Raw genomic sequence first — 12172 nt, 5'->3', positions numbered from 1 at the left:
TTAACGAAGAAACCGAAAATGCAGAAAAACTTCGGGACCTAGTCCAGATTGAACACCACACTGTATTAAGCCGCTACAGACACTAGCCTACTACAAACTAACTTCGGCCTGGACTGTAGTTGAACCCTAATCAATCTCACACTGATTCAAGGTACAGTTGTGCTCCTTACGTCTCTGATCCCAGCAGGACACTACACACTTGATTCTCTTAGCTGATCTCACCCACAACCAAGAGTTGGTACGACCCAAAGTCGAAGACTTTAATAAACAAATTTGTATCACACAGAAAAGTATACAAAGATAGATAAATCTGTCTCCCACTGATAAAACTAAAAGTTTTGTTCTGTCTTTTGATAATAATCAAGGTGAACAAGAACCAATTGATAAACCGGACTTACATTCCCGAAGAACAACCTAGTATTATCAATCACCTCACAATAATCCAAATCGTATGGTAGCGAAACTAAATATTGCGGAATCACAAACGATGAGACGAAGATGTCTGTGATTTCTTTTTATCTTTCCCTATCAGAGATATAATCTCAAGTCAATTATTCCAGTTGAACTCGTATGATAGAAAATGGCAAGATTAGATCGCTCAACTACAAGAGAATTAGTTTCGTCTGGCTTCACAATCCCAATGAAGTCTTTCAGTCGTTAATCGACAGGGTCTCGAGAAGAAACCAACGATCAAATGAGAATCGACTCTAGCAAACCAACTAGTATCACACAGGAGGTGTGGGGATTAGTTTTGCACAGTTGCTAGACGTCTCCTTATATAGTTTTTAAATCAAGGTTTGCAATCCAAGTTACTTTGGTAACAAAGCATTCAATATTCACCGTTAGATGAAAAACCTGATTTATACAAGCTAATATCTTTCAACCGTTAGATCGAAACTTAGCTTGTCACACACAAATGATATGTATTCATTTAGGTTTGAGTAACCTTACCTAAATGTGTACATTGGTTGGTTCACAAATGGTTGACCAATGGTTATCCATATGAGTGATTTCATATCAACCGTATTCATCTTTCTCACAACTAGTTCAAATGACTCATAAGAACTAGTTCAAGAGTTGTTCGATTTCTTAGGTCTTTATACATAGACACAATTGAAACAAAATCGGTTTGATTCATTTGAATCAATTCATGAACAATATACCCACGGTTTGCAAAGATTACATTCCTTATAATTTATTGTTTTAAGTCCATGAACTATCGATTTGAGAAATAACCAGCTTGGATACGCGTATGGGTATGCGTACCTTAGCTACCGGATTTTGAGTTGGTTTTAGTATTCAAACTCAGCAGACTTTTTCAGGTGAAAAAGTTTTGTTAAATCATATCTCGGTCGACCTCTCATGCGTTGCTATCTCAAGCATGTTTGTCAATGTTAATTATCAAAACTATGAGTCTTGATTTCTAGCCTACATAGCTAAGTCTCGGACTAGGATAGAAAAGTGTAGTTGACCTCAAGGACTTCATGGCGATTCATCATACAACGACGAAGATATAATCAAGGAATCGTGGAACTTCATCAACAAAAACGTATGTGGAGACTTGAAATTATCCATCACTCAAAAGTCTATCTCTTCTATCTCCTACTTCTTATGAGACAAAAGTCGTATGCTATATAGACTGGATCATACACATTTGATATTTCAAGCCGAGTATATCTCTCAATGATTGGAATGACAGTTTAGATTACATAACCATGTATTCCTTAATCCGAAGTTTTCGAACTTTGTTGATTGAGAGAAACCGGAGGAATTGGATTTGCCAAGTCCGCGAACTCAGTCCGTGAACTGACGGAAGTTCTTGTACCGAGAATTTCTGCTGGGATTTTCCAAAAACTCGTTTGCGTGTAAGTCCGAACACTTAGTCCGCGAACCTAGTCCGCGAACTGGCGAAAGTCTCTTTGCCGAGATTTTCTGCTGAGTTTGGAAAACTCCACCGATTGTCTTAAGTCCGCGAACTTGTTTGTGAGCTTAAGAGGTTATGATCTAAAGATGTGCTCTGAACATGAAACTTAAATTACTAAGGAATGCTTTATGCAAACCGTGGCTATAAAGTTCATGAGACGATTCAATCGAATCATCTTTGTTTCAATTGTGTCTTGTGTAGTTACATAAGATCTCATAGAAATTGAACAACTCTCTAACTAGTTCATTTGAGTCAATTGAACTAGTTATGGTGAAGAAGAACAAGGTTAATATGAAATGCTCATATGGTTAACCTTTTGGGTTACTATGTTAAACCAACATACACGTACACGTTTGGGCATGGTTTTCACAAACCCAGTAAACGTATACCCAAGTGTGTGTGACAAGCTAAGTGTTCGATCTAACGGTTGAGAAATATTAGCTTGAATCTAAATCAGGTTTTTATCTAACGGTGAATATGGATTGCTTTGTAACTAAGGCAAAACCCTGATTTGAAGGCTATATAAAGGAGACATCTAGCATTGTGCAAAACTAATCCCCACACGTCTGTGTGATACTAGTGCACTCGCTAGGGTCGATTCTCCTTTAAAACCTTTGTTTTTCTACTCTAAAACCAGGTTAACGCCTTAAAGACTTCATTGGGATTGTGAAGCCAGACCGATACTAGTTTTATCGTAGTTGTGTGATCTGATCTTACATCTTCTATCGTATGAGTACAATCTTTGATTGGCTTGAGATCGTGAGAGTTCTCCGATAGGCAAGATAAAGAAGTCACAAACATCTTCGTCTCACTGTTTGTGATTCCTCGATAAACCTCCTGTGTACTCAGGAAGGATTGTAGAGAGGTGATTGATTAATCTAGGTTGTTCTTCAGGAATATAAGACCAGATTATCGATTGGTTCCTGTTCACCTTGATTTTATATCTTAAGACGGAACAAAACCTAGGGTTTATCTGTGGGAGATAGATTTATCCTTTGATAGACTTTTATGTGTGAGACAGATTTGTTTATTATCAAGTCTGCGATTTTGGGTTGCAGCAACTCTTGGTTGTGGGTGAGATCAGCTAAGGGAATCTAGTGCGCAGTATCCTGCTGGGATCAGAGGCGTAGGAGTACAACTATACCTTGGATCGGTGGTAGACTGATTGGGGTTCAACTATAGTCCAGTCCGAAGTTCGCTTGGAGTAGGATAGTGTCTGTAGCGGCTTAATACAATGTGTATTCAATCTGGACTAGGTCCCGGGGTTTTTCTGCATTTGTGGTTTCCTCGTTAACAAAACTTCTGGTGTCTGTGTTATTTCTTTTCCGCATTATATTTTATATAATTGAAATAATACAGGTTGTGCGTTCGTGATCATCAATTGGAAATCCAACCTTTGGTTGTTGATTGATATTGATCGATCCTTGGACATTGGTCTTTGGTACCGTCCAAGTTATTCCTTGTATTTGATAAAGACTCGTTATTGATTTTATCTTGAGTAAAAATCAAATCAAGAGAGAGATATTAACTCCTTGAGATACTTTTATCTAGATTGATTCTGACTGTCTAGTTGATTTTCTAGAAAAGTATTTCGGAGTTAGTCTATACAGATTGCTAAGCGAAATATTGGGTGGTGTTGTTAGACCCACGCTTTTTCAATTGGTATCAGAGCAGGCAAACACGTTTAAGACCTAACAAGTCCGTGTTTGTAGCGATTTGACTCTATGGACAGAGGTGCTATCCCTATTAACGTACCACCAGTCTTCGATGGATCCAATAACTTATGGTGGAAAATTTCTATGCGATCTTTTCTTCAATCGCGTGATTTTCAATCATGGGTATATGTGGTTAATGTCTATGATGCTCCCGTTGTGGCAGTCGGTGATATAAACGTTCCCAAACCTATTGGTGAATACACCGTTGTTGAGATAACTGTTGCAAAGCAAAATTCCGACGGTTTGAATGCTATCATACATGCCATTACCCTAAATCTTCAGCATCATGTGACAAACTTCTCTAGATCTAAAGATGCTTGGGATATCTTAGAAACCGTATTTTGAAGGCAACTCCAGTGAAAAGGATGCTATGCTTCAAAACCTTAATTCCGATTGGGAGAACCTTCATATGGCATATGAAGAAACATTTGATGAGTTTAATCACAAAGTGTCTGAAATTGTTAATGCATCTTTTGCATTGGGTAAGACTATTCCTGAAAAGGACATTGTGATGAAAATTCTCAGATCGATGCCATCTAGATACGATTCTAAGAAGCATGCCATCGTTGAGGGGAATAACCTCGATAATCTTTCCAGAAACACCTTGGTTGGAAAGCTTAAGATCTTTGACCATGAGCATACATCCAAAGTCGGTAAGTATGTTGCCTTTAAATCACATAAGAACACTAAATTACTGGTCAAAGGTAAGAGTGTTCATGTCTCCGAGGATGATCAGTCTGAGGATGATTTTTCGGATGAAGATCTTGACAAATCAGTCTCCTTGATCACAAGACAGGTTAGGGATCTTCTGTCGAAGAGAAGTAAACGGTTTTCAAGAGACAAACCTAAGTCATCAGACAAACCTCACGGTCGCGTACCTCCTAAAAACAGGGATGCTGACGAGGCTGATGACGAGGACATGCCTCAGTGCTTTAAGTGTAAGGGTTTTGGCCATTTTGCTAACGAATGCCCAAATCGTAGAAAATACATTGGGAACAAAGGTCTAGCTGTAACACTTGATGAAATGTCTGAAACCTATGATTCCAATGAAGATAGGAAATCAAGTGTAGGGATTCTTTGTGAAAATATCGATTTTGATACTTGTAGCAATACATATATCAACCTCAATGGGTTCGGAGAAGAGGGAAACCCAATCAAGCTGGAAGATTCTTTGAATGCAATAACTGGAAACCCTGTCAGTGATGTTTCAGGATCAACTGTATGTCTGTCTGCTTGCACATCTCAGATGCCTGAATACTATCCAAGTTTGACGTGCTCGTTTTGTTCGATGAAGGGACAAAAACTATCATGGTGTTACAAATACAAGCACCAAATAAGGCACACCAGCAAACTTCAACGAAGAGCATATCGATTAGCAAGGAAGCTGAAACTTTCTCAGAAGACCGCCGAGGTATGTAGGATCTTATCTTCGTCTAAGAAGTTGGTTTCCAAGGAAATATGGTCAAATCATTTTGATAGACAAAGATCATATTATTCCTCCCATGAGGAAAAAGATGGACAAATCGTTGTTCATCGCAACACAACTTGATTGTGTTGTTGGGAAAATCTTGTCTCATGTGCCTGTCCGAAAAGAGACAAGATTGAGTGTTGATCCAGGATTCAGCAGAGTTTTTCCTTCTTTTCTTAGTTTTGTTATTTTTTGTCTATCAAATAAAAGAAAGGGTTATTATCGACAATTCTACTCTTTATAAGGTTTTAGAGTTGGGCATATACGAACCTGTCAATAGGTTTCACACCCTACATTCCTTTTTCCTCTTGACATCCTATATAAGACTGCTTGTTGAGTTAAGTGATTCAATCACACAAATCCAGTTGTTTATAACTGTTCTCAAAGCACTATGTCGTCAGATAGAAGGATGTCAACATGATTGTCAAGTCTTCAATCAAGGAAAAAGAAAAATCTCCTGTCTCTAAGTCCCTGAAAAGAAAAAAGAAGGAATACAAGAAAACCCAGGGTTGTTCCCTCTAATTCTCAGAAGTTTTCCGATGTTCTTGATGAGTTAAAGGACATAAGAAGGGAGATTTATGAAATAAAGACGTTCGTGTCTAAATCTTTGGAAATTCAGAGGACCCTAATTCGACCTCTTCAGCCAAGACAGTTTGTTGGTGTTGACACTTATCTCCGTGAACCTTATGTCCCGATGGTTGTCGATAACAAGGAGTTCGGGAATGATAAAGAATTTCTCAAAGGAATTGTTTCCTAGTATATCTTCTTTTTGGATTAGATGGAAGAATAACTAGTGCTTTCAATAGCGATGATTGTGACTACACATAGCTATTTTGGTTTTCATCTTCTTATGTTATTTTTTAGGTTTATTGGTTTCTAAATTCTAAAAATATTTGGAGGATGATGTTATTGCAGTATTGATCATTATGATTTTGTGATATTGCAATTTGATTATGGGATATGTATTGTTTTCGTCCGTGAACTTGAAGGTCCCATATGCTGTCAAAAGTAAAGTAGTTCATGAATTGGTATTCGTATTAATGAAAGGACGAATGGACTTTTGACAATTACAAAAGTTATGCCTATGCAATCATGTATTTGATGGAAAATAGGATAAAATCTTTTGTTTGACAAGGATAAAGTCTATTATGTCGTTATGATGGAAAATAGAATAGATCCTTGTATGTTATCCACGATGTTGATCTTCATTGATCCATTTTGTTATGTTTTACCGTGAAGGCTCCATTGTGTGTCTTATGTTAATCACGACACAACTAAGTCGATTATTCTTATTGGCTTTGTTGGTTGTTCCATAAGATGCTATATGTTGAGCATTATGAACTAAATTAATCTTCTTGGTTGGTTATTTAGTTATTTTCTCCGAAAGTTTTCTTTTGTCGAGCAAATCCTTTGAAAATTTAATTGATTACTTTTGTGATTAGTTTGGTTGTTTGTATTCCAATTAGATTAATTATAAGTTATTTTGTAATTAGTCTAGTTGAGTTTTCATATATTCCACAAGTTCTTGTGTTGAGTATATGAACGGATATACAAATCATGTTCTATTGGTTGATATAGTCGTATATTCCGTAAGGTTTTTCCATATGTTGAGTATGTGAACGATTAAGTTAGTCGTCTCCGTATGATTATCTTAGTCGCGGCTCCATAAGTTTACTTATGTTGAGCACCTTCAATTAAATTGATCACTTTTGTGGTTTGATTTAGTTGCGTATTCCAATTAAATTAATCATGGGTTTTCTTGTGATTAATTTGGTTGAGTTTTGGATATAGAAAATCATTTCTATGGTTTTTGGTGTCCAATTTAAAAATCCTTCTTTTCTTTCGAAATTAAGGTAGCTCTTATCGTTCTTTCGGGAATGACATCAAATGGGGGAGAGTTCTTTTGAACTTGTGCTTAATGGTAATATCTTGCGGGGTGTACGGCTGTGGAATTTTATAGGGGTTATCTTGTATCTTAAAACTCCTTGATGAATGCATTTAGCTTCGGCTTTATGATTGCATCTAAATTAAGTTGGTATGTATTTTTCTTTTATTCTATGAAATGTCTCTTGTGGAAATTTCATTATGATCCCGTTCTTGTACCTTTGCCAATTTTATTGACAAAAAGGGGGAGAAATATTGTAGTTCACACTACAAATACATATGGTTTTTGGATCATTGTGTAAGGGGGAGTGGTTTACATGATCGAGATGGAGTATTGACTAAGGGGGAGTGATACATATCACCATAGTATTATTGTTAAAGTCGTGATACAATTGGTCTTTGATGTTACATAATAATACTATGACACTATATAATAATGATCAAGAATCTCGATTTCTCTCATTGTTATAGCTACGGATCTTCAACAACGGTGATGATAAACTTACAACCTTTGGGATCATTGGAGTACTTGGAAGGACGAAGATTTCAGGGAACGTTGAAGATTAGACTATGGAATATGAGCCACTAAAATTTATCTTTTTTGTATTCCATATGTATTAATAGTTTTGTCACTAAAATTGACAAAGGGGGAGATTGTTAGAGCATAGCTCGGTCGACCTCGCATGCGTTGTTATCTCAAGCATGTTTGTCAATGTTAGTGATCAAAACTATGCGTCTTGATTTCTAGCCTACATAGCTAAGTCCCGGACTAGGATAGAAAAGTGTAGTTGAGCTCAAGGACTTCACGGCGATTCATCATACAACGACGAAGATCTACTCAAGGAACCGTGGAACTTCATCAACAAAATGTTATGTGGAGACTTAAACTTATCTATCACTCAAAAGTCTATCTCTTCTATCTCCTACTTCTTATGAGACAAAAGTCGTATGCTATATATACTGGATCATACACATTTGATATTTCGAGCCGAGTATATCTCGCCTATCTATATCTCGAAATCATGTGTTGGTAAAGAGTTTCGATTTGATCAAGTTTATCTTCACCTAGTGACGAAAGTCATGAAAAGTTTCAATTACTTTGAGAATTTCTCTGACGCGAAACGGTCTGTGAGTAACGGCTATATAACGTCCTCTGAGAATATCTCAATGATTGGAATGAGAGTTTAGATTACATAACCATGTATTCCTTAATCCGAAGTTTTCAAACTTTGTTGATTGAGAGAAACCGGAGGAATTGGCTTTGCCAAGTCCGCGAACCCAGTCCTCGAACTCAGTCCGCGAACTGACGAAAGTTCTTGTACCGAGAATTTCTGCTGGGATTTTCCAAAAACTCGTTTGCGTGTAAGTCCGAGAACTTAGTCCGCGAACTGGCGAAAGTCTCTTTGCCGAGATTTTCTGCTGAGTTTGGAAAACTCCACCGGTTGTCTTAAGTCCGCGAACTTGTTTGTGAGCTTAAGAGGTTATGATCTAAAGATGTGCTCTGAACATGAAACTTAAATTACTAAGGAATGCTTTATGCAAACTGTGGCTATAAAGTTCATGACCCGATTCAATCGAATCGAATCATCTTTGTTTCAATTGTGTCTTGTGTAGTTACATAATATCTCATAGCAATTGAACAACTCTCTAACTAGTTCATTTGAGTCAATTGAACTAGTTATGGTGAATAAGAACAAGGTTAATATGAAATGCTCATATGGTTAACCTTTTGGGTTACTATGTTAAACCAACATACACGTACACGTTTGGGCATAGTTTTCACAAACCCAGTAAACGTCTACCCAAGTGTGTGTGTAGTTGCAGGAAATCCTACAACACACCCCTCATAAGAATCCATTAATAATCAACACATTTTAAGGCTAACCATCACAATTTTATTGATTAATTCTCTTAAAACTCTTACAAGAAAATATAAAGGAATCAAGAATAACCACTCTCTAGATTTTCTCTCTCCTATTTACTTGTTTCTCACCCAAAAAAGATCTCTCTCTTCCTCACAGCTGATCGGCTCTTTATATAGAGTTTTTCGTAGTGGATGACAGCTAATCCATCCTTTATTTTCGGAAATGGCTTGCGACATTATCGTAACCTTATAAATATCAATCTCGCAAACTTCCTTATTTTCGCAGGACCGTCACATTTTTATCATGATTTGGATGATGTCGTTTATTATGTCGTTTCTGAAGTTGTTCTGCGACACTATCGTGTTGTCTTGTTAACAATTTCGCTGAAACATTATTGCTGCGAGATTCTGATCCTACATCTTTCCTCTTCTCATATATTCTCTGCGAAGTAGAGAACGATGTGAGAAATGCCGCAGCTATCCATCACTTCATATTCTGCATTTATCACACGTATCCTTTCTCCCATCTGTCTCTTCACACGTCTTCTGTAACCGCTGCTTTTCAACCGCTCACGTATTTTCGCATTAATTGTGTTTATGTTCTCGAAAATCTCTTCTATATATATTCTTCTTACTCTCCCTTTTCTTATTTTTTACTCTCTTTTTCATCTTCTCTGCAACTTCATCATTTTCTCCGTAAATTCCATCGCTGTAATTTTTCTTCTATCTTCCTTCTTCAATCTTCTTAATTCTTCGTCCATTCCCATACTCTATATTCAGATATGCCTCCAAGTGGTCAAAACACATGAGAAAACTTTAAAGGACATTCAAAAAGATCTTGCCGAGAAAGGTTTCACACTTTCTACCATTCCTGGTGAAAGTGCCAAATCAATTCTTTCTATCAAAATTTTCTCTGATCAACATTGTGATGATCAATCAATCATAGTTTCGCTGGGTCAAATTCTCGCAGGTCTCCCCATTCCTCTTTATGACCCAGATATTCCTTTGTTCTATGAAATTCTCGCTCACTCAAGATTTTCGCGAGCTATCTTCCAATTGAGTGGGGATTGCATCCGTCTGATGCTGGAGTTCGCTAACCGTGGTGCTGGTAAAGGATCTATTTATCCAGAGAGATTAGGGATCCTAAATTCGTAGATCTAGAGATAGTAGCTGAGAAGTATACAATAGCGAATCTCTTCGAAAATTATGAATTAATATCCATGAAGAAAGAGAATACTCGCTGGGGTATTCGATTGAAAAGGAAAGATAATATTGATGAAGATAAAATACTCATGCAAGACATTGATTGGCACTCTGGTAATAAGACAACCCCTCGCCAATCCAAAGATGATAAATGGTGCGTTTTTCCCTTGATGCTGAAAGGACCTTACATTGCTGGGTCAACTGTTCTTCCTGAGAATCTCGCTACTTATCACCTTGGGTATTCTATTGGCCCGAGAAGAAGAAAGAGGTATGTTTCTTCCAGTTTCACCCATTTTACATTTCTTTATTTATCTTTATTCTTTTGTTCGCTGATTCTTGCGACATTTTACAGATCCAGAAACTGAAAGATAGCTACCGCAGGAATGGGAAGGATAATACCTTGTTATCTCTTCGCTCATACACAGATGAGGTAAGAAATATTATCTTATGATTTTAAACAATATATTGTTGCCTCTATTTCTTATTTCTATCTGTGTGTGAAGGTTATCGCTGAAATAGAAGAGCCTGCCAATGTGGCGAAGACTGGTGAAAAGGAAAAGGTGCTCTTCGCAGGGAAAAACCAACTGCTTCTCCTTCAAAGAAGAGAAAAATCCGTTCTTCCTCTCCTTCAAATACTCCTTCTCATGAAAACTCCGAGAGTGATGAGGATGATGAAGATAATGATGACCCTGCTGCAAATGAAGATTCTACATCTGAATCTTCTATGGCTAAGCTCTCTGGCATATTTTCTGATTCTTTTCAAGGAATGGAAGATAGTAAACTCGCTAAAACCTGAAAATCTCTCGCCACGATTTGCGATGTTCCTCTATTGGATGGTGATAGTTCTCTTCGCGGAGTTTCTAGATCAGTGACTCCCAGCTTCCTGCATTCTCTTAATAGTTTGGTATGCTTTCGTCTTTTTACTTCTTCATTATTGTAACTCAAAATTTCTTTCTATTTTAATACTTTTTACATTTTCTCGCAGGCTGGAAAAGCTTCTTTCGCTGTTGCCTCAGATTTGGAGAGGAGACGCGAAATTCTTGAAAAGAAGAATTTTCAATTTCGTACGAAGAATGAAGAACTGGAAACTGAAGCTAAGGGCCTTCGTGAGAAGAACGAACAATTAAAAGCTGAAATTATAGGTCTTCGCGAGAAGAACAAACAACTGGAAACCGACACTTCTTCGCAAAGGAACAAAATTCCTTCTCTTCAAAAATCTAATGATCATCTCTATGGTATGCAATTTTTCTCCTTTCCTTTCATTCATTCATTCATCTTATTGTATTATCTTATTTGATTAATCCTTTTTGAAGACATTTATGGTCTTTCTGATGAAGCCACTCTTCTTCGTTCATTTTCCGATGCCCTAGATAATGACACTCTTCTTGAACATCTTAATAAATCTTTGAATAGTTTCTCTAATAATAAAATTTCATCTCTGTCTTTGAATGAACTTAAATCCAAATTTCGCCTCTTAGAGATTGATCATAGATCTAGTTTAGGTTTAGCCAACCAATTTAAACGTTTTTATCTCAATTCTAAAGAGAAGATCAACAAATTAAGAACCAAGATTAGCAAACTTATAGATGATAAAGATCGTATCTTTGATCAAGGTGTTAAGGCTTTGGCGAAATTCCAAGAGACCCTTCTTGAGGTTCAACTTGAACGAGATGAAGCTAACCGCAAGAATACCGAGCTCTGCGAAAGAGAAAGTCAAGTCCGTTTTCGTTTCCTTATAAATAGTGATGATGAGTTCGCTTGGGCCGCGACAATCTTGGATAACGCCAGAAAAGATTTAGGTGTAAATGTTAGTATCCAAGTTGAGCATACAGCCTTGATTAGAGATATGATTTCTGAGAGAGAAGGTCATTAACTGTTTTCCTTTATTAATCTTTGGTTTTTCACGAGTTTTTATCAAGTTACTAATTAATTGATATATGCTTCGCAGAATCTGAAAGTAGATATCACCAAAGAGTTGAGGAACTTGAAGCTGAAAAATAGGAACTCGCAAAGAATCTTTCTTCTCGCAACGACAAATATTCTAGATTAAAGAATCAAATCAAGATCATTGTTGTGAACTTTAAGAATGATGATATGCATTTTCGTAATCAAAC

The sequence above is a fragment of the Papaver somniferum genome, chromosome 9, assembly GCF_003573695.1.
Source record: "Papaver somniferum cultivar HN1 chromosome 9, ASM357369v1, whole genome shotgun sequence".
NCBI classification, from domain to species: domain Eukaryota; kingdom Viridiplantae; phylum Streptophyta; class Magnoliopsida; order Ranunculales; family Papaveraceae; genus Papaver; species Papaver somniferum.
This window is presented reverse-complemented; position numbering follows the sequence as displayed.